Below are 24,546 nucleotides of genomic sequence, written 5' to 3'. Positions count from 1 at the left end.
ATGCCTGATACTAATAGTTATTTAAGAAAATGTTTAATGTCAACATGGTAGTGGTGGGGAAAAGACTAGATTTGAATCTCAGCTTTGATACTTTTTAATTGTGGAAACTTGAACAAATCATTTAAATTTTCTGATTTCTGGTTTTTTCATCTTTGTTTCTTCTTAAGAGGAATACTATATAATCCTCTTTTACTTAGCCTGCTCTAAGTCAATCTAATTATGTAAAATCACCTAAAGTGTATAACATTATTAAAAATCATTATTTTAAAACAATGTTGCTTAGTAGAGATCCTGTGTGGACTGGAGTTAATAGGAGCCTTCTTTTTTCTTTTTCTTTTTGACCATATATTGGGTGCCAGATGCTTTAATTATATGGTACTTCATTTAATTATGATAACAACTTTGTGAAGTAGTCTAGCAACACCCCCCCCCTCCATTTTGGAGATGAGGAAACTAAGGCTTAGTGTTAGTCATTTCTTGCATAACAAATTACCCCTTAAACTTTTTTTTTTTTTTTGCAGTGCTGGGGATGGAACACAGGGCCTTACATAAGTAAGCCCTCTACCACTGAACTCAATCCCCAGACAACATCAACTTATTAACACAGTTGCTATAGGTCAGGAATCATATGCAACTTAGCTTTAGATTCTGCTGCTGTCTCACAAGCTGCAATGAAGGTGGTGGCCAGGGCAGCAGTCATTTTAAGATTCCACTGGGGAAGAATGCATTTCCAAACTCTCTCCTCTTGGTAGGATTCTGTTTGTCTCAAGCTGTTAGAAGTTCTTTAAGACACATGGACTTCTGTAGGGCAGCTCCCAACATGCCAGCTGGCTCTATTCAAGTGAGTAAGTGAAAAAGTGACAGTAAGGTTGAACTCAATCTTTTATAACATAGTTTTGGAATTGACATCCCATCACTTTTAATATGTTCTATTCATTAAAAGCAAGTCACTAGATCCAGCCCATATTCTAGGGGAAGGTATTACACAAGGGCATAAATACCATGAGGCAGAGATCATCATGAGCCATTTTAGAAGGCATCTCCCACAGGCTGAGTGTTCAGGTTGCTTATCCAGTTTCACAAAATTAATGAGTAGCAAACCTGAGATTCTAAGTCATATCTGCATGGCAGCATAACCTACAATTTTTCCAACTATTACTCTTCTCCTAATAAATACATGGGAATGATACATGATTAACATCAATCCCTACACATAATCTTTCTAAAATGTTAAAAAATGATTCCCTAGGATAGAATAAGCTACCTTCCTTCTAATATTTTTTCCTAGGATTGTTCATCTAAATCATTTTCTTAATAAATAGGGCAAGGCAAACTGTTTTCATTCCTGGGCTGTGGCAGCATCAGAATTTTCATTTCAGACTGCAGGTATGGCTCAAGTTTAGAGCACTTGAGGCCCTGGAGTTCAGATTCCCAATACTGCCAAAATTTTTTTTCATTTTTAGAGAAATCACACAAAGAAATTACCTTTCAGCAAGACTACAGGAAATAATCTGGTATTACTAATAGACCTTTGGAGAACATATCTTTCATTTCTTAATTTATTCACAATTTAGTGGGGGGAGACATAGACATTTGTAAATAATAAAAGTATATACAAGGATCTATGTAAGTTCAGAGTAGAAAAGTGATCAAAGAAGTATGAGTCAGAATGCACAAGGAAAAAAATACTTTGAAGTTTGAATGTGAATCTGAGTTTACTGGTGACTAATGCACTGAGTTGTTTAAAGAAAAAAAATGGGTGAAGATTGTTGGAACCCAAGATAACGAACGGACTTGGAATTTTAAGGAGTTTCTGAAAGTAAGGGGACAGATGAAGTCAAATTGGCAGAACAAGAGTCAAACATCAAGCTCAAAGGTGATAGAAAACATAGAGGTTGGGGGCTAGGAGAGGGAGAAGACAGAATGCCCTAGAACAACAATAAATGGTAATTGTTGGGGAATGGAATTTGAAACCTGTAGTTGAGTTGGCTTCTTGTCCATTCATTCTCTTCAAAGTCAAGTGTATCTCAGAATAGTATTTAACCCTCACTAGCACAGTATGATTGGAAACTTCAGACAGATAAACCAGGCAGTTTCCCAGGTGGCTAAATTCAGGAAAGGAAGCTTTACTTCATATCCAGAATATTAGCCGCTGGCATTCCCTGTCCAAGATTGCATCTTATCCCTCCCTCACAATCACTAGAGTCAACTCTGATAAACAGGAGTGGTATCATACACAAAACAGGGAACACCAAGAAGAGAACAAAATCAAAAACTACTAAGCCAGGCGCTGGTGGCTCACACCCGTAATCAGGAGGCAAAGATCAGGAGGATCGTGGTTCAAAGCCAGCCCAAGGCAAAGAATTTACAAGACTCTACCTCAAAAATACCCAACACAAAGAGGGCTGACAGAGTGTCTCAGGTGGTAGAACACCTGCCTAGAAAACATGAAGCCCTAAGTTCAAAAACCAGTATTGCCAAAAACAAAAAATCAAGAACTACTAAATACTCAAGGTGATACCAATCAACAAACAAAAGAACTAACCCCAAGCAAATAGTTACTTGAGTAAACAGAAAAGGATATTTGAATTTATAATTATTTAGTGCATATAAATATTTACTAGATAGTGGATGTGATGTGAACTTAAGGCACTGTTCTAAGTACCTTAAGTTTTTATATTTAATCCTCCTGCAGAATATCCCAGAAGAATATGATAATATTGCATCTCTGAAACAACTATTATGAAAAAGAACCAGCTAAAGATTACAAAAATTAGGACTGGAGGTATACCTCAAATGGTAGAACTCCTGCCTAGTAAGCAGAAGACCCTGAGTTCAAACCCCAGTACTGCAAATAAATAAATACATAATAAAAAAAAACAGTGAATGGGCATTGATAAAGAGCAAATTAGCAAAACTGAAAGAATAAGCAAAGAATTATTCCAAAAGAATAGTTTGGGGAGGACTATTTGAGATAACACACAAAGATTCCAATGTATCTTTCATAATTCCAAAGAGAGAGAGATGAGAGAATTTTGGGGAGGAAATAGTTAAGTGATAGAAGAAAAATTTCTCATATTACTCGAATGAAAAAAGATTTTTAATGCCATTTGCATTTTTAAAAGACAAATATTATGTAACTGCATTTTTATTGCCAAGTTGCACCCAAAATGTCACTTTTTGTAATATATTTGATTTGAAATCAAATTATATATATTTTTGTGTTTTCAGGATAATTGTACTGTTTTGGTTTTGTTTTGGGTTTTTCTTTTCCCTCTTTTTTTGTTTTTTGTTTTGGGATAGTACTAGGGTTTGAACTCAGGGCCTGGCTCTACCACTTGAGCCACCTTCAGCCCTTTTTGCCTTAGTTATTTTGAGATAGGGTCTTGCTTCATGCCCCACCTGACCTAAATCATAATCTTATGCTTCCCTGGGCAGCTGGAGTGACAGGCACACACCACCACATCCAGCTATTGGTTGAAATGGGATCCCTCGAACTTTTGGCCTGAGTTGGTCTCAAGCTATAATCCTCCCTATCTCTGCCTCCCAAGTAGCTAGGATTACAGGCTTGAGTGATCATGCTCAATGTATTTTTTTAAAACTTTATTTTGAAATAAATTTAGACTTGCAGAAAAGTTGCAAAAATACCCTTCATTTAGCTTTCCCTAATGTTAACATCTTATATAACTATATAGTGTAATTATCAAAATTAATAAATTAACATAAAGACAATGCCATTAGTCATATTATAAATATTATAAATATACCTTATATAAACTAGGACAGAAAACAAGTCAATAGGAATGATTAACCTAGATAGAAATAGATATAGAACAAAGGGAATGGATAGTTACTGCATCCTTATGTCTACAACTAATCTTAAAGCCACTATTTAATACATCCTTCCACATCATCTTCCATATCCATTTTGCTAGCATCCACAGCTGGTTGAAGTTTTCATATGATTTGATGATCTTCGATCTTGAGAAATCTTGAGTCCTTGTTGTTTCTGCTTGAATTAGATTGCTATAGTCTCCTTTTAATATTTTTCACTATCCATGGCAATACTAGAAGACCAAAGTCCAGTTCCAAGACATTCTCATCCTTGCTCTTGTTATGTAGCAGCTACCATATTTCCCCTGATATCAAAACTATACAGTAATCTCTTTTGTTCTCCTATTGTTCCAATGGCAATGAAGGCTCAAAATAACTCACTATAATGTAAACTTCCAGTTAAGTGGAAGTTTTGTGGGGAGAGCATTCCTTAGATACTAAGATCCCTAAACAGGCAAAGCTCAAAGTTCTGGGAATAGAAAGCAAAACATTTTCATGAGTGCATTAGCAGATATAATAGTGGAAAGTGCTTATCTCACCCCTGGTATTCCCAGCTGATGTCTTACAAGTAGAGAGAAACAACACTGTTGGTTACTGGTCACTATACATAATGCTACAGGACAGGAGTTGGCAGGCTGGTTTTTTTGTTTTGTTTTGTTTTTTTCTGTCAGAGCCCAAATAGATATTCGTCTGTCACACATTCTTTGTTTTTGTTTACAACTCTTAAAAATGTAAAAAAAAAAAATGACTGGAGGTATAGCTCAAGCAGTAGAGTACCTGCTTTGCAAATACAAAAAGCCTTGAGTTCAAACCCCATCCCCACCAATAATAAAGTAAAATTTAAAAAAATGTAAAAAAAAATTTGTAAAGACTGTACAAAAACAGGATATGGGCCAAATTTACTCTCAGACTATAATTTGCTAATCCATATATAGGACAACCCCCTAATCTTGCAAGGTGTTCTCTCTCTGCCTGGCATTAGAACTGAATCTTCAAAAAGCCAGTCATGAGGTCAAAGGGCAGATGCTTCTGGAGGATGGGATGTACGTATAGGAAGACCAGTTAGTCTTGTGAGTATAGTATTCTGGGTCACTAGGGATTAACACTTATTTCCTTATAATCCCTTTAATGGTCAAGATGTTTTCCTTCCCCCTGTACACAGTTTTATTCAGATATCCCTTTGGGAGAAGACTGAGAAAAATATTTACACATCAGAGTTCTGATATAATCCAAGATCTAGAATACTCTGTACACACAGGTCTCTGGGTCTGTGAACTTCCCAGGACTAAGAATTAACAGGGGAATTATCCTTAATGGTGTCTATCATCTGGCCTTTATCTTCTTAACTTAGAGTTTGTTCATTTATACAAATCTTTAAGTCCTTGGTGCACTACCCATCAATTAGCCACCACCAGAAGTCTGTAGATTAAACCTTTCAAGTACCACTCTAACCCTACTTGGTGGTAATTGTGCACAATGTGACTCTGACTATTACGTTCTGCTACCTAGACTAGCTCTCTCATGATTCCTTGCCATCATTGAAATTAGAAAGACCATTTCAATGCCAACATATGCAGCCTTTATTCCCAGAGAACAGGAGGAGCTGGAGCTCACCAGGGCCTTCTTGGAGACCAGCTAATATAAGATCACAACAAGGCTTTCAAGAAAGGTAAGGCCAACCTCATCAGGGAAGAAGGCTGCTTCCATAAGCAAGGAGCACTCAATGGATTTTGTGGACATAGGAAGCCATTTTTGAGGTTCCATTCTTTTCTAATCAATGCCCTAATTTCCACATTGAAGATCAAGTAAAACTTAATTCTACCTCAGACAGAATGCAGACTAATTCAGCATTCTACTGAATCAGATTCTATTTCTAGTTTTTGGTGTGTTAGAAATATGACTATAGAACTAAGGAAAACATTAGGACAATCAGAAAATCCCTGGTTTTATGAACATACTCTGAAACAATAATTTAAGGCAATGAATTGAACAGTTGTAAAAGCACAGGGTAGCTTTTAAAGTATAGAAATTTATTTCTTTCATTCTGGAGGCAGGAGAGTCCAAAGTAAGTGCACTGGCAGAGTCACTGGTGAAGGCCCTTGTTGTATTTCACTGTTCATTGATTTTTTGTTTCATTTATCTAACACTGATTTTTTTTCCTTTATTTTAATCAGTAAGTTTCCTATTTCTTCATTCTTGGTCCTCGTATTAGAGCATAATCCCATTCATGAGGGCTGTGCCCTCTTGATCCAATCACCTCCACCTTTGGAACTGACCACTTCAACATGTAAATTGGTGGGAGTTGGGAGGTGGGATTGGGGAATGGAGGGTGACACATTCAGACCATAGCAGAGCTTGGTTTTGTTTTTGTTTTTTTAAGTCATGTTCATTATTACTTATGTTTATATTATTCCTCTGATCAAAAGGAAGGAGGCTTTTTAGGAGCAGGAATTGAGGGGTAAAGCTAGGGAGAAATGTTAAAACTCTAAATCTAACCATGCTGTCCCTACCTAATTAATGTATTACTTCTGAGCCTGATCTTGATCTTTCTGTCCCTGACCTTATCCCCCCCATGCCAGTTTCTGTCTTTGTCTTCTAATGTCTTTTTCTCTCTCTCTGTCTCCCTCCTCTTCCCCCTTCCTCCTCTTCTTCCTTCTTTTTTCGCTCACTCTTGTTCTGTGAAATTTCTGCACATCATAAATAATTTTCTGGAATCCCCTGTTCTATTATTCCCTAACCAAACTGTGGGTATGAGTGTGTTTGCTCCACTATATGGCTAGCAGAGATCCTTCCTGATTTCCAGGGCTTACTATCAGCCAACTTCCACTTTACATAGTAACTCTCCAGCCCAGTGTGATATTTCCCCTCTCGGTTCTTGGCTCAGGTATGTACACAGCTCTTGTTTAAAGTATTAGTAGTAACCCTAGGGCTCTTTCCTAATTAACCGGAGGTAGTATAAAAGGTAGTGTAGCATTTGGGCTCTAGAACTTATACTGTCTAATCTCAAATCCCAGTATTTACTTATTTCTATGTGCCTCAGCTTCCTTGTCTACTAATGAAAATAATATCAACCACCTCCTTAAGTTAGTATATCATGTAAAACATTTAGAACATAGTCTGAAACATGACAAATATTTAGTGTTTGTTAATTATTACTATGAATCCACCCATGACCTTGCTTACAGAGATCCATGTTACTTCTATCACACTAATAATCCAGCAAATGTTTATGAAGTGACCACAGGTGCCAGATAATGTGCTAGGCAGAACACAGAAAACTAATGCTGACTTCAACAAGCAGCATTTGATCTAAAACAGACCCTTGGTAAGGGTGGGTATATGGTCCCAAGGAGACCACCAATCAAGGAAAATCAAGATGCATATAGTTCAGTACTGTAATTTAGATGCTTGATTAATTTTTCCTATACCACCCAACTTCTGCTAAAGACAAGCCACATTTCAAAAATCTAAAATTTTCACTTTATCACTTCAATTAAGCACATTAACTTTTACCTTGATTTTGGGGCACCATTTGGTATTCAAGTGGCAGATTTTTCACAAAACTAAGGGCAAGGAATCAATCAGCAAGTCACACAATGATTTTAAACACTACTGACGATAACATAGAACTGACTGAGAGCTTCAGTGCATCAACTGAGCTGTTGTGCACATGGGAATTTAATTTTTTAAGATTTTTTTTTTACTTTATTTTTTTTACCACACTTGGTCAAAACCACTTGCAACCAATCCATGGACAAGGCAGGCTTACTGTATGGATAGTATCAATGGCAAGGAATAGCTGTTTTTCTAGATAGTCCTTTCCTATTATCTCTATTGACATTTTTATTTATTTATTTATTTGGTGGTGCTGGGGTTTTGGTGGTGCTGGGGTGGTACTCAGGGCCTCATGCTTGCTAAGCAGGTACTCTACCACTTGAGCCACTCACCAGCCTTCTATTAACTTTTTAATGCAAGAAAGAGTATTTACCCTTGACTTGAACATATTCTGTTTTCTTCAAAAGGTCAAAAGTACAATTTATAATTATGGATCATAATCCCCTTTGTCTCTCTCAACTAAATTTGCCAGATGTTGTCAAAATTACATCTTTTCCTATTTTTTTATAATTAAAAAGAAACTATACCTTGTTTTCCTCCACATTCTCAGTTCTCCAAGTTCTCAGAAATCTTTACTTTGTTTTGTAGGTTTTGAGTTTTTGTTTTTGTTTTTTTTCAGAAACCTTTACTTTGGATCTTGAAATGACTCCAGTCCTTTTTTTTTTTTTTAAAAAAAAAAACAAAAAAACCTCTCAGTTTGATTTGATGGTTTGTCTGTATATATATATATATATATATATATATATATATATATATATATGGTTTTGCTTTGGCTATAGATGTGAAAAGAAATTTGTAACCAGAAAGGCATCAGAGAATTTATCATTGATACCTGCCCTTTATCACTGGTTGTTTCCCAGATCCAGCTGGATTTACTACTGACTTATAATCATAGTAAAAAGAAAATATAAAGTTCTAATAGGAATGATGCTTCAGAGGGAAAAGAAGGACTTCTTTTAAATGAATTAGCTAAAAAAATAAAGAACAATTCTTTGTTCTGGTTTATCATTCTCATCCAAAACTAAGACACTTTTATTTGTATACTCTGATAAGTACTATCTTTTCTAAGAGAGGAAAGGACTCCTGGACAAGTCCCAAGCTCAGCAGTAGGAATGTGAAAATGGAAATGTGCAGTGCTGTGGGGCAAAGATTAGACCCTAGGACAGCGTTGTTTTACCACAGTATGTTTGCTTTCTGTTTTGAGTTCCTTGGCGGTTCACAAATGTTCTCTCTCTTCATCCTTTATCTAATCAGTCACAATAAAATGTAACTGTCAACCAGAGAACAGAATGTCTATGGGGCTGGTGATGTAGCTCAGTGGTAGAGCTGCTTGCCTAGCATGCAAAAAGCCTAGGTTTAATCCCTAGCACCACAAGTAAAGCAGAATGCATATAGCCAAGAAAAAGACAGGTATTTGGCGTAATAGCAACCATAATTGTCTTTGTTATATATAGCTCTACCACACTATCTTTAAATGTCTTTTTCTTTAATTTTAATTTTATTATCATATTATTATTGTACTGTGTTCACTGTGACATTTACAACAGTTCTTACAATATATCAAAGTTGAATTCACTCCCTCCATCATTCCTCTAAATTTCTTTCTCTTAGAATTGCCTCACTATTCTTTCTCTACAAAGCCAATCATTATTCAACCTGTAATAAGTTATTTTAATAAATCATTATAATCTTTCAGTAATCTTTAAAATCACAAAAATCACCCTACCAAAATTATTAGTAGAATAAATATACTCTGGGCAATTTTTATATGAGCCACAGCAGTTGTATTTAATTTCTTCTCAATTTGATAGGAAAAAATGAAAGCTTTTTCTATATTTTAACTTCAATGCCAAAAATGACTTTTTAAAAGGACAGAACTGGTTATGCTATAAAAATTGCCAGTTGCTTCACCTGGAATCACAAAATGCTCCCATTTTCTCATTTTCTCACATCGTTCCCATTTTTACTAATATTTTCAGTTTAAAATTAGTAGCCATGATGAGTACTAGGTCCCAGGTCCAGACATGCTGGAAACTTCTGTAATGTTTGCAAATCTTTGAAATTTTCACCTCATCATTAAAGTGGTCCATTAAGGTTACAGAACAATCTGTGGCAAAATTACTAGGAATAGAGAATATCTAAATGTATAGCAAATACAACTCTGGGTCATATCTTAGATCTGGATCCTGAATTCTCAGCTCAGGAGACATATGAAGCAAACAAATTTCAAAGAGAGAGTACTTGGTTAGGGAACTTGGCGTCCTGGCTTCTAGAGTCTGCCTTGTGCAACTTCAGGGGAAAGACCCTAAATATAGATCTCACCACACCTCAGTTTCATCATCTGTAGAACTGGATACTGCTATGTACCCTTTACCATTCTTTCTCAAGAATACTGAGATCTGGCATGTGGAAGCATTTTGAACTACTCATACCATTGAAGCATTATTGTTATTATTCTCATAATCTTTACACTTGGTACTTACTCTTTTTTTTTTTTTTTTTTTTGGCGACACTAGGGTTTGAACTCAGGGTCTCAAGCTTGCGAGGCAGGCGCTCTATCACTTGACCTACTCCAACAGCCCTTTTTTGTGTTGGTTACTTTCAAGATAGGGTCTTGTGAACTATTTGCCCAGCCAGCTTCAAAACTCAATCTTCCTGATGTCTGCCTCCTGGGGAGCTAACATTACGGGCTCCTTTCACAGAAACTAAAGAAGATATATAAAGAAAGACATATGTATTCAGATAGCATATCTCTGGGAAAATTCCACAATTCCAATATATGAAATAAGTAACTTGCTTAAGTTTTTAAACAAGTTAGCAGGTGATCCAAAGCCAGAATTCCAGTCTAGTACATATGCTATCATATGTACTAGCAATTTTTTAACTGTCAGAATAACATTATAAACTTTCCCCCTAGTAACTGAGTGCTTAAATGTCTTAAAAAACTGTTCTTCTAACTTTAAAAATTACCTATGAGACATTCTTTTAAAATGAATAGCTTTTTAAAATAACAACTATTGCCAGGAGCTGGTGGCTTATGCCTATAATCCTAGCTACTCAGGAGGTAGAGATCAGGTTCAAAGCCAACACAGGTAAATAGTTTTCAAGACCCTATCTCAAAAATAATACAAAAAGGACTGGTGGCATGGCTCAAGTGATAGAGAGCCTACCTAGAAAGCGCGGATCCCTGAGTTCAAACCCCAGTACCACAAATAAAATAAAATATCAGTGTTACAAAGAAAGCAAGAAAATGAGATTAATTCCAGCTTCTCTTTAGAAGACAGCTCTGCCTTTCCAAACAGCTACTGCATTAGAGTTCTCTAGGGAAATAGAACTAATAGGATATGTGTGGATGTGACATGATATGAGGTGTGTGTGTGTGTGTGTATAGAGAATGAGAGAGAGAGAGAGAGAGACTGAGAGAGAGACATTGGCTCATTGGCTCACTTAAATGTAGAGGCCTGGTAAGTCCAACATCTAATGGGATAGGCCAGTAGGCTGGAGACAGGAAAGAGATGCAGTTTAAATACAAAGGCAGTCTCCTGATAAAATTCTTTCTTGCTGCAGTGGGATGTGGTGGCTCACACCTGTAATCCTAGCTACTCAAGAGGCAGAGGTAGGAGAATTGCAGTCCAAGGCCAGCTCAGATAAAAGCAGGAGACACTATCTGAAAAACAAACTAAAAAGCAAAAGGACTGGAGACATGGCCTGAGTGGTAGAGTGCAAACCTGTAGTTCAACCCCCAATACCACCAAAGAAAAAAAACTTTACTGTTTGTATGTGGTCCATCCACATTATGGAGAGTAATCTGTTTTAGTCAAAGTCCATCAATCGAAATGTTAATGTGATCTAAAAAAATACCTCCACTGAACACACCCAGAATGTTTGACCAAGTATCTGAGCATTATGACCCAAGTAAGTTGACACATAAAATTAACCAGCTGAGCTGCTTTGATTATATTATTCAGACTCAGGTAAACGGTTTAGTAATGTTTAGCTATTATTTTAATTTTGAACACTGTTCTCTGTTATTTAATTATTTGAATTTACACATAAAATTATATTTGTCATGTACAACAGTGACATTTTGAATTACATATACACCATGGATTTTCTCCAGGCAAATAGTTGGCAAGACCGCATCACCAAAATAACCAATGCAAAATGGACTAGAGGAGTGGCTCAAACAGTAAAGTGCCTGCTTTGCAAGCATGAAGCCCTGAGTTTAAACCCCAGTCTCACCAAAAGAAAAGAAGAAGAAGAATCAGATAGAAGAGAAAGCCTTTTAGCAAAAAAAAATCCTGCTTTCCCCACTCCAGGTCCCAGTCTGAAGGAAAACCCTCTATAACTACTTGTGTAGACCAGATTCTAATTGCTAAACCTGCTTTCTGCTCACAGAGGGAGAGGACAGCCATAGGGAAGGGAAGGCTGATATTTTGTCCATACATTTTTTGGAGGGGGGCAGAGTGGGACTGGGGTTTGAACTCAGGTTTTCATACTTGCAAAGCAGGCACTCTGCTGCTTGAGCCACACCTCCAGTATATCTTGCTCTGGTTGTTTTGAAGATGGGGTCTTGTGAAATAATTGTCTGGGCTGTCCTTGACCAGGGGTCTTCCTGAGCTCAGCCTCCCAACTAGCTAGATTTACAAGTATGAGCCACCAGCACCTGGCACAATAAATATCTTGAATGTATTCATCCCATCTGAAATACTGTATCTTTTGGCTAATATTGCTCCAGCACATACACACACACAACTGCCCCAGTCCCTGAGATGAACTTTTTTAGACTCCACATATGAATGAGATCATGCTGTGTATGACTTATTTCATTTTACATAACATCCTCCAAATTCATCCATATTGTCATATGGCAAAACTTCTTTTCTGGGTGTGGGGTGGTACTGGGACATAAACAACAAGCCTCACACTTGCTAGATTGCTAGGCAAGCGTTCTACCATTTGAGCCACTCCACCAGCCCAAGACATCTTTTTGTGGTTGAATAGGATTCCACTGTGTACATATACCATGTTTTCTTTATCCATTCATCTGTTGATAGGCATTTAGGTTAATTCCATGTTTTGTCTATCATGAGTAATGCTGCAATAAACATGGAAGTGCAGCTATCTCTTGGACATACTTCATTCCTTTTGCATATATACCCAGTAGTAGAATTGCTGGCTCATATGGTAGTTCTAGTTATTTGAGAAACTTCCACACTATATTTCATAATGACCATACTAAATCACCTCCCCACCAACAGAGTACAGGGTACCCTTTTCTCCACATCCTCTCCAACATTTATTATCTTTCATCTTTTTTTTTCTCTAGTTATTTTTTTTCTCTTTTATTATTCATATGTGCATACAAGGCTTGGGTCATTTCTCCCCCCTGCCCCCACCACCTCCCTTACCACCCACTCCGCCCCCTCCCTCTCCCCCCCACCCCCTCAATACCCAGCAGAAACTATTTTGCCCTTATTTCTAATTTTGTTATAGAGAGAGTATAAGCAATAATAGGAAGGAACAAGGGTTTTTGCTGGTTGAGATAAGGATAGCTATACAGGGTATTGACTCACATTGATTTCCTGTGCATGGGTGTTACCTTCTAGGTTAATTCTTTTTGATCTCACCTTTTCTCTAGTTCCTGGTCCCTTTTCCTATTGGCCTCAGTTGCTTTTAAGGTATCTGCTTTAGTTTCTCTGCGTTAAGGGCAACAAATGCTAGCTAATTTTTTAGGTGTCTTAGCTATCCTCACCCCTCCCTTGTGTGCTCTCACTTTTATCATGTGCTCAAAGTCCAATCCCATTGTTGTGTTTGCCCTTGATCTAAAGTCCACATATGAGGGAGAACATATGATTTTTGGGCTTTTGGGCCAGGCTAACCTCACTCAGAATGATGTTCTCCAATTCCATTCATTTACCAGGGAATGATAACATTTCATTCTTCTTCATGGCTGCATAAAATTCCATTGTGTATAGATGCCACATTTTCTTAATCCATTGGTCAGTGGTGGGGCATCTTGGCTGTTTCCATAACTTGGCTAATGTGAATAGTGCCGCAATAAACATGAGTGTGCAGGTGCCTCTGGAGTAACCTGTGTCACAGTCTTTTGGGTATATCCCCAAGAGTGGTATTGCTGGATCAAATGGTAGATCAATGTCTAGCTTTTTAAGTAGCCTCCAAATTTTTTTCCAGAGTGGTTGTACTAGTTTACATTCCCACCAACAGTGTATGAGGGTTCCTTTTTCCCCACATCCTCGCCAACACCTGTTGGTGGTGTTGCTAATGATGGCTATTCTAACAGGGATGAAGTGGAATCTTAGCGTGGTTTTAATTTGCATTTCCTTTATTGCTAGAGATGGTGAGCATTTTTTCATGTGTTTTTTGGCCATTTGAATTTCTTCTTTTGAGAAAGTTCTGTTTAGTTCATGTGTGCATTTCTTTATTGGTTCATTAGTTTTGGGAGAATTTAGTTTTTTAAGTTCCCTATATATTCTGGTTATCAGTCCTTTGTCTGATGTATAGTTGGCAAATGTTTTCTCCCACTCTGTGGGTGTTCTCTTCAGTTTAGAGACCATTACTCTTGATGAACAGAGCTTTTTAGCTTTATGAGGTCCCATTTATCTATGCTGTCTCTTAGTTGCTGTGCTGCTGGGGTTTCATTGAGAAAGTTCTTACCTATACCTACTAACTCCAGAGTATTTCCTACTCTTTCCTGTATCAACTTTAGAGTTTGTGGTCTGATATTAAGATCCTTGATCCATTTTGAGTTAATCTTGGTATAGGGTGATATACATGGATCTAGTTTCAGTTTTTTGCAGACTGCTAACCAGTTTTCCCAGCAGTTTTTGTTGAAGAAGCTGCTATTTCTCCATCGTATATTTTTAGCTCCTTTGTCAAAGACAAGTTGGTTATATTTGTGTGGCTTCATATCTGAGTCCTCTATTCTGTTCCACTGGTCTTCATGTCTGTTTTTGTGCCAGTACCATGCTGTTTTTATTGTTATTGCTTTGTAATATAGTTTGAAGTCAGGTATTGTGATACCTCCTGCATTGATCTTTTGACTGAGTATTGCCTTGGCTATTCGTGGCCTCTTGTGTTTCCATATAAATTTAGCAGTAGATTTTTCAATCTCTTTAATGAATGTCATTGGAATTTTGATGGGAATTGCATTAAACATGTAGATTACTTTTGGGAGTATCGACATTTTTACTATGTTGATTCACCAATCCATGAGCATGGGAGATCTCTCCACTTTCTATAGTCTTCCTCAATCTCTTTCTTCAGAAGTGTATAGTTTTCCTTGTAGAGGTCTTTCACATCTTTTGTTAGGTTTACACCTAGGTATTTGATTTTTTTTTTTGCGGCTATTGTAAATGTAATTGTTTTCATACATTCTTTTCCAGTTTGCTCATTGTTAGTGTATAGAAATGCTAATGATTTTTCTATGTTGATTTTATATCCTACTACCTTGCTATAGCTGTTGATGATGTCTAGAAGCTTCTGAGTAGAGTTTTTTCGGTCTTTAAGGTACAGGGTCATCTGCAAGTAGGGATATTTTGACAGTTTCTTTACCTATTTGTATTCCTTTTATTCCTTCTTCTTGCCTAATTACTCTGGCTAGGAATTCCAGTACTATGTTGAATAGGAGTGGAGATAGTGGGCATCCTTGTCTGGTTCCTGATTTTAGAGGGAATGGTTTCAGTTTTTCTCCATTAAGTATAATGCTGGCTGTAGGTTTGTCATATATAGCTTTTATAATGTTGAGGTACTTTCCTTCTATTCCTAGTTTTGTTAGAGCTTTTGTCATGAAATGATGTTGGATCTTATCAAAGGCTTTTTCTGCATCTATTGAGATGATCAAGTGGTTTTTGTCTTTGCTTCTGTTAATGTGGTTTATTACATTTATTGATTTTCGTATGTTGAAACACCCCTGCATCCCTGGGATGAAGCCTACTTGGTCGTGGTGAATAATCTTTTTGATGTGTTGTTGAATTCTGTTTGCCATTATTTTGTTGAGGATTTTTGCATCAATGTTCATTAAGGAGATTGGCCTATAGTTCTCCTTTTTGGAGGTGTCTTTGCCTAGTTTTGGGATAAGTGTAATACTGGCTTCATAAAATGTGTTCAGCAGTTTTCCTTCCCTTTCTATTTCGTGGAACAGTTTAAGGAGGGTTGGTATCAGTTCTTCTTTAAAGGTCTGATAGAATTCAGCAGAGAATCCATCAGGTCCTGGACTTTTCTTTTTGGGGAGACTCTTGATTGCTGCTTCAATTTCATTTTGTGTTATAGGTCTATTCAGGTGATTAATTTCCTCTTGGTTCAGTTTTGGATTATCATATGTATCTAGAAATCTGTCCATTTCTTTAAGATTTTCAAATTTATTTGAATATAGGTTCTCAAAGTAGTCTCTGATGATTTCCTGGACTTCCATGGTGTTTGTCGTTATCTCCCCTTCTGCATTTCTGATTCTACTAATTTGGGTTTTTTCTCTCCTCATTTTAGTCAGGTTTGCCAGGGGTCTGTCAATCTTGTTTATTTTTTCAAAGAACCAACTTTTTGTTTCATTAATTCTTTGTATGGTTTTTTGGTTTCTATTTCGTTGATTTCAGCTCTTATTTTTATTATTTCTCTCCTATTTGTTTTGGGATTTGCTTGTTCTTGTTTTTGAAGAGTTTGAGATGTATCATTAGGTCATTGATTTGGGATCTTTCAGTCTTTTTAATATATGCACTCATGGCTATAAACTTTCCTCTCAGGACTGCCTTAGCTGTGTCCCATAGGTTCCGGTAGGTTGTGTTTTCATTTTCATTGACTTCCAGGAACTTTTTAATTTCCTCTTTTATTTCATCGATGATCCATTCTTCATTAAGTAATGAGTTATTTAGTTTCCAGCTGTTTGCATGTTTTTTGTCTTTACTTTTGTTGTTGAGTTCTACTTTTACTGCATTGTGGTCAGATAGTATGCATGGTATAATTTCTATTTTCTTATATTTGCTGGGACTTGCTTTGTGCACTAGGATATGATCTATTTTGGAGAAGGTTCCATGGGCTGCTGAGAAAAATGTATATTGTGTAGAAGTTGGATGAAATGTTCTGTAGACATCTACTAGGTCCATTTGATCTATTGCATATTTTAGATCTTGGATTTCTTTATTGATTTTTTTGTTTGGATGACCTATCTATTGATGATAATGGGGTGTTAAAGTCTCCCACAACCACTGTGTTGGCGTTTATATATGCTTTTAGGTCTTTCAGGGTATGTTTGATGAAATTGGGTGCGTTGACATTGGGTGCATACAGATTGATGATTATTATTTCCTTTTGGTCTATTTCCCCTTTTATTAGTATGGAATGTCCTTCTTTATCTCGTTTGATCAATGTAGGTTTGAAGTCTACTTTGTTAGAGATAAGTATTGCTACTCCTGCCTGTTTTCAGGGGCCATTGGCTTGGTAAATCTTCTTCCAGCCTTTCATCCTAAGCCTATGCTTATTTCTGTTGGTGAGATGGGTCTCCCATAAGCAACAAATTGTTGGATCTTCCTTTTTAATCCATTTCGTCAAGCGGTGCCTTTTGATGGGTGAATTAAGTCCATTAACATTAAGCATTAGTACTGATAGGTATGTGGTGATTCCTGTCATTTAGTTGTCTTAGTTGTTTGAAGGTTTGGGTGTACCTAAGTTGAGGTTACTCTCTACTGTCTTGATTTTTCTTTTCCTGCGGTTTGTGCTGCCTGTCTTTTCATGGTTAAGTTGGGTTTCACTTTCTGTGTGCAGAATCCCTTGCAGAATCTTTTGTAGTGGTGGCTTTGTGGTCACATATTGTTTTAGTTTCTGCTTATCATGGAAGACTTTTATTGCTCCATCTATTTTGAATGATAGCTTTGCTGGGTAGAGTATCCTGGGGTTGAACTTATTTTCATTCAGTGCCCGGAAGATCTCACCCCACGCTCTTCTTGCTTTTAATGTTTCTGTTGAGAAGTCTGCTATGATTTTGATGGGATTACCTTTGGATGGTACTTGTTTTTTTCTCTCTTACAGACTTCAATATTCTTTCCTTAGTTTCTGAACTTGTTGTTTTAATGATGATATGTTGTGGGGTAGTTCTATTTTGATCTGGTCTGTTTGGTGTCCTGGAGGCCTCTTGCATCTGTATGGGAATATCTTTCTCTAGATTTGGGAAATGTTCCATTATTATTTTGTTGAATAGATTACGCATTCCCTTCGCTTGCACCTCTTCTCCTTCTTCAATGCCCATGATTCTCAAGTTTGGTCTTTTGATGGAGTCGGTGAGTTCTTGCATTTTCTTTTCACAGGTCTTGAGTTGTTTAATTAATAGTTCTTCAGTTTTTCCTTTAACTACCATTTCATCTTCAAGTTCTGAGATTCTGTCTTCTGTTTGTTCTATTCTGCTGGATTGGCCTTCTGTTTTGTTTTGCAGTTCTGTTTCATTCTTTTTTCTGAGGTTTTCCATATCCTGGGTGGTTTCCTCTTTAATGTTGTCTATTTTTGTCCTGAGTTCATTTATCTGTTTATTCATCATGTTCTCTCTTTCACTTTGGTGTTTATACAGTGCTTCTATGGTTTCCTTTATTTCTTCTTTTGCTTTTTCAAATTCTCTATTTTTGTTGTCTTGGAATTTCTTGAGTGTCTCCTGTACATTTTGGTTGACCCTATCCAGTATCATCTCTATAAAATTCTCACTGAGTACCTGTAGTATGTCTTCTTTTAAATTATTCTTGTAGGCTTCATTGGGTCCTTTGGCATAGTTTATCTTCATTTTGTTGGAGTCTGGATCTGAGTTTCTGTTTTCTTCATTCCCCTCTGGTTCCTGTACTAATTTTTTGCTGTGGGGAAACTGGTTTCCCTGTTTTTTCTGTCTTCCCGTCATTGTCCTTGGTGTTGTTACTGTCCCTGTACTGTGTGTAATTAAGTATTTTCTAGCTTGTTATAATAACAATGGTGATATTTAGAATGGAAGGGTGAGCTGAGATGGAAAGCAAGAAGTTAAAGAAAAGGAGAAAACAAATACACAGACAAGAGGGAGAAAGCATAGCAAGGTTTCAGACAAGAAAGTTTCAAATGTATAAACAGGGTGTGTTAGTGTACTAATTGACAGTAAGCTGAATAGACATTAGAGAGACAGAGAGAAGATTGAAAATCAAAAATAAAAAAAATAAAGATAAGAATAAAAATAAAAAATAAGTAAATGAAAGAAATATCTATATATAAATATGAATTAAAATAAAATGGAAAATAGAAAATTAAAAAAAAAACCAAAAAACCTCCAAGTTCAAATGCAATGAAGTTTCAGTGTTAATAATTTGGGTGTCCGTCTTGGTCTCCAATTCTGGAGATGGTGTTCTGTAGTTGTCTCATCAAAGGGGATGCATAAAGTAGAACAAAACTACACATACACACACACACACACACACACACACAAAAACCCCACCAAGTGTCCCAAGTTCAAATGCAATACAGTTTCAGTAAGTTTTTCCACTTGCAGGTGTAATTCAGTTGTTCTCTCATCAAAGGTAGGGAGAAAAAGAAAAAAAAAGAGTGTGGAGACAGTTCTGAGAATGGTATCTGCAGCTGTGGCTTGCCTGCCCACTGCTGTCAACCTGCTGTTGCTGGAGGCATTGTTTATGCAGATCTCAGGGGTGAGCTTAGCACTCACCTGGCCCCGCAGGCTTTGTTTGTTCAGAGTTCTCCTGTGCGAGAGCCTCTGCTACAGGCTTTCCCCTTTCCAAGCACTGGGAAAGGTGACACTGCACCCGCGTTGTCAGGCCTGCATGTTTATTTACAGTTCATATGGGAGGTGGGTCTTCCCCCCTCTCCTGTGGAGTTTTCTTCCCACCGCCACTTTCACAAGCTTTCCTGCTCCTGATTACTGGGTGGTGCTGCTGCTCCTGCCAGCCGCCATGTTTGTTTACAGTTCATGTGGGAAGTGGGTCTTCCCCTCTCTCCTGCAGAGTTTTCCTCCCTCTGCCACTCTCACAAGCTTTCCCGCTCCTGGTTGCTGGGTGCGCGCCCCACCCCCGCTCCCGCCAGAGCCTCTCCGGCCTTCCCGGGCTTGTTTATTTGCAGTTTATTCACAGTCCCGGGAAGGATTCCCTTCCCCCAATCTTCAGCGCTCAGTGTGCCCCACCCTCTTTTCTGCGTGTCTTTATTGTTCTTATTGCTTATTACTCAGTTTCTCTTTTTTCCCCTGGGTGGAGGTCAGTCTGTCCAGGGAGCTATGCTGCTCTGGCCCAGGCTTGTCTGTGGGAGTACCGCAGTACCACGAAGCTCACCTGGTCCGCGTCTTCCCAAGCCGTCTGGGCGTGGGCGACTGGCAGCCCGGGGGCCCTTCTGGTTTCTCTGTTTAACGTGAAGTGGAGATTCTCTGCACTGGCTGGAGGTGTGGAGGGGTCAAAGTTATGCCTCTTCTCAGTGATTATGCCTGCAAAGTGTGTCTCCAGCGTCTCTCCAAGATTTCACTATAGAAGGCTTGCTTTCTGCTTCCTCTAGCCGCCATCTTGGACAATTCCTCTTTCATCTTTTTTTATAAGAAGCATTCTAGGAGTTATGAAATAATATCTCATTGAGGTTTTTGTTTACACTTCCCTAATGGTAAATGGCATTGAGCATTTTTTGTATACCTGTTGGCCATTTGTATGTCTCCTTTTGATAAATGTCTACTTAATCCCTTGCCTGTTTTTTTTTAAAGGTTGTTTTCTTGCTATTGAATTACTTGAGTTCTTTATATATTTTAGTTAATAAGCCCTTAGCAGATGTATGGTTTGCAAATATTTTCTCCGTTTATAGGTTGTCTTCTCACTCTGTTGGCTGTGCTTTTTAGTTTGATATAAACCTATTTTCTACTTTGTTTTCATTGTCTGTCATATCCAAATAGTCATTGCCCAGACCAATGTCATGGAGCTTTCCCCCTATATTAGCTTCTTGTAGTTAATAGTTTCCTGTCTTACATTTAACTCTTTAATCTATTTTGAATTGATTTTGTATTTGAGGTGAGATAAAGGTCACCTCCATGCACATTCTTCTGCATGTGGTTATCATGTTTGCTCAACACCATTTATTCAAACACACTATGCTTTCTCTATTGTGTATTCTTGGCATCTTTCTTAAAAATCAGTTGGCCCTAAATATGTGGGCTTATTTTGGTTCTCTCTGTTCAGTTCCATTGGTCTGTATCTGCCTTTATGCTAGTAACATGCTGTTCTAGTAATGAACTATAGAAATGATCCTTGAAAGTATAGTCTTAACATGCTGTTTTCGTAACAATAGCTTTGAAGTCAGATAGTGTGGTGCCTTTGGCTGTTCAAGATCTTTTGTGGTACCATGTGAAGTTTAGGATTGCTTTTCCATTTCTGTGAAATGCCATTAGTATTTTGATAGGAGATTGAATTGAATCTGTAGATTGCTTTAGGTAGTGTGGACATTTTAACATTTTTAATTCTTCCACTCCATGAACATAGGACACATTTCCATTTTTTGTCTTATATAATTTCTTAATGTTTTATAGTTTTTGATGCAGAGATTTTTTACTTCCTAAATTTATTCCTAAATATTTTTTCTGTAGCTATTGTAAATGAGATTCTTTTCTTGATTTCTTTTTCAGATAGTTCCCTATTAGTATATAGGAACACTATTGATTTTTATGTTGATTTTGTATCCTGCAATTTTGCTGAATTCTAAGTGGTTTTCTATACATAAGACCTTGTCATCTATAAACAGGAATAATTTAACTTCTTCCTTTGGATGCTTTTCATTTCTTTCACTTGCTTAATTGCTCTGGCTAGGACTTCTAAGAATAGAAGTGGTGAGAGTGGACATGTTTAGATTTTAGCAAATTTTTCACCTTTTTTCTACAGAGTATGATGTTAGCTCTGGGCTTATCATGTATGGATTTTATTGTACTAAAGTGTGATGCATCTATACCTAATTTGATAAGCATTTTTTATAATGAAAAAATGTTCTGTCAAATCCTTTTTATCTATTTAAATGTTCATATGGTTTTTATCTTCATTCTATTAATTTGATGTACTACACTTACTGATTTTTGTATGTTGAAACATACTTGCATCTCTAGGATGAATCCCACCTAATCATGGTGATTGAACTTTTTAATGGGCTATTGAATTTAGTTTACTAATGTTTTTTGAGGATTTTTGCATCTTTGTTCATCAGGAATATTGGCCTGTAGTGTTTTGTGGTTATTGTTGCTGCTTACTTGTCTCATTCGGGTTTTTTTTGTAGTGTCCTTTTCTGGCTTTAGTCTTAGGGTAATTCTGGCCTCATGAAATGAATTTGGATATAGTCCCTTTTCTTTGTTATTCTGGAAGAATTTAAGAAGAACTGTAGTAGCTATTTGATAGAATCCAGCAGTGAAACCATCATGTTCCAGTATTTCTTTAATGGGAGACTTTTTATTACTGATTCAGTCTCCTCACTTATGATCTATTCAGGTTTTCTATTTCTCCATAATTAAATATGGGTAAGTTGTATGTATCAAGAAATTTATCCATTTCTTCTAGGGCATCCAATTTGTTGACATATAATTGTTCATAATAGCCAGTTGTGACTTAATCAATATAAACATAGGAATATGATATTCTAGTATTATATTTATTCTAACTGTATCTTCATTTGTATTTCTATTGTATTAGTTGTAATGTCTCCTTTTTTATTTCCAATTTTATTTAAGTTTTTTTCTTAGTCTAGCTAAAGGTTTGTCAGCTTTATCTTTTTAAAAAACAAAGTCTTAGTTTTTGACCTTTTCTATTGTTTTTCTGCTTCACTCTGTAATCTATAAAGAGGAGAAATATAAAGTCAAGGAAAGATCACTGGAATAAAAGTTTAGAAAACACATATGGATATCAGTTTCTCCAAACCACAGCTTCCTCATCTGTAAAATTAAAATAAGAATATTTCTCATGGGCTAGGAGTGTAATTCAGTGGTAGAACACATGCTTAGCATATGATGTGAAGCCTTTAGTTCACAAAAAAATTTTTTCCTGCATATAAATTATTCAAAATGTAAACTCAAGCATTTTGTAAATTATTTATGTGAATAATCTGTGCTCTGAACATATACTTTCTGTCCTCCAAAGAATGACAAAATACTGGTTTATTCCACTTACATGTCTCTAGTGCAATTCAATAATTTGTATTTTCTAGAACATTGATTCATCAACTGCATTTTTCACACACTTTGGTCACATTTGATTATAAGATGTGTTATAAATAAGTACTGTTGCTATTAAAAATAATAATGTACTACAGTATGCAAATGATTTTCTTTTTAATAAATGAGAATGGATGCAATATTATTCCTATAATAATATTTTCAGTAATTTGTATTCATATGTGTTTTGTTACTTTGGGAGGAAAAAAGGAATAGTAAGAATTACACATAACTTGAACATCTCCCATCTAAATTGCTGCCAGTAACCCTGCTGACCTTTCAGAAGTATTTCTTGCAGATGAGCATCACCCATTCTCTGACTTTAGGTTTCTTGAGAGAAATAAATTGAATTACAGTGAACTGAAAGCATCAGTTGTCCTCCTGTACTTCAGGATAAAGTGTGTCTCTAGTCTATTTAGTACAGAAAAGTTAGCTAGGATCTATTCTAAGTTCTTAATCTCTTGCTCTCCAATACTTCTCTTCTAAGAAGCTAGTCATCTTTTAAAACTCTAAGGGGAAAGAGAAAAAAAACCTCAGGGATACAGCATGACAAAGTTCCTGCTGTCATTGAGCTTATATCATAATATGTAAGAAAGAATTTAAGCACACAACATGTAAGAAAGAATGCAAAATATCATTTTGGGTAATAAGGACTATGAAAACATTAGGAGGTCACATGATAGAGTGCTTGGAAAAGGAAACATCACATAAGGTGATCAAGAAAGGCTTTTTCTACAGCACTGGAAATTGAATCCAAGGCCTTGTGCATGCTAGGCAAGTGCTTAACCACCAAGCTACATCCAACCAGTGAAAGCTATTCTACAGAGGTGGCTATTCAAGCTAAAACCTAAATCATGGAGGGGTAGGGGGAACCAGCCATGTAAGAAACTGGGATAAGACCTTTGGGAGCAGTGGAACTTGAAAAAGTAGTCATCTATAACCTTGACATGTTTGAGGAATAGAAACTTTTCATGAGCTTGAATGTTAGAATAATAAGAAAAGGGCCAATGTGATTGAAGTACAGAGATCAAGAACATGGTAAGAGATGAGGTCACATTGATATTCAAGGGTCACATCATGTAAAACATGTAGGTTATAAGGAGTTTGGATTTTATTGTGAATATCATGTATGTTATATCCATGATTAGAGGGTTTTAAGCATAGAAGTGGCATTATCTGATTTACATTTTTGAAAGATGTCTAGCTTCTAGATAGAGAATGTATTGGGGAAAAGAAGATGTAGGACCAGTTTTAGAAGATTATTGCAGTGATCCAGGCTGGAGATAACACTGGTTAGAGTAAGATGACAGCAATATAGATCAAGAGAAGAGGACCAATTTTAGATGTATTTTGGAGATAGGGCCAATAAAACTTCTGTTGGATTGGATATGGATGATGAAAGACAGAAGAATTAAGAAAGATTTACAGATTTTTGACAGATGGTGAACAATGGAGGGAAAGTATTCTGAACATATTACATTTGAAGTACCTATTAAATATCCAAAGAGAAATTTTAGTAGCCATTTCAATACAGATGTATATTATCTATAGCTTGCATGGGGGAAGGGTGGTTCAGCAATAGACAGATGAATTTGGAAATCATCATATAACTGGTATATAAAGTCATAGAACAGATGAATTACATTAAGAAAAACTATTCAGAAAGAAGACTGAGAATAAACATTTGGGGGTACTTCAATATTTGGAGGTCAAACTGAGGCAGAGAACTTAGCAAAGACTGAGCTGAATTGGTAAAGGAGCCAATCAGAAAAAATCCTAAAGAAAAAAATTGAGTAAATAAAATTTCAAAAAGATAATATATACAAATATTTTCTTAGCTTCTGTTTATTCAAAGAACTCTACTGGTGATGCAAGAGAAGTATGCAATCTCAAGAACCTTCTAATTTTAG

General features: G+C 36.6%; 1 pseudogene; it reads right to left on the bottom strand.

The window, feature by feature from the left end:
• Positions 1 to 20,628: 20,628 nt before the first annotated feature.
• LOC141415832 (small nucleolar RNA U3) lies at positions 20,629 to 20,712 on the bottom strand (annotated as a pseudogene).
• Positions 20,713 to 24,546: the final 3,834 nt, after the last annotated feature.

Source organism: Castor canadensis, chromosome 1 (assembly GCF_047511655.1).
Source record: "Castor canadensis chromosome 1, mCasCan1.hap1v2, whole genome shotgun sequence".
Lineage (NCBI taxonomy): Eukaryota > Metazoa > Chordata > Mammalia > Rodentia > Castoridae > Castor > Castor canadensis.
Note: the sequence above shows the minus strand (reverse complement) of the source record. Positions and strands in the feature narration are given on the sequence as shown.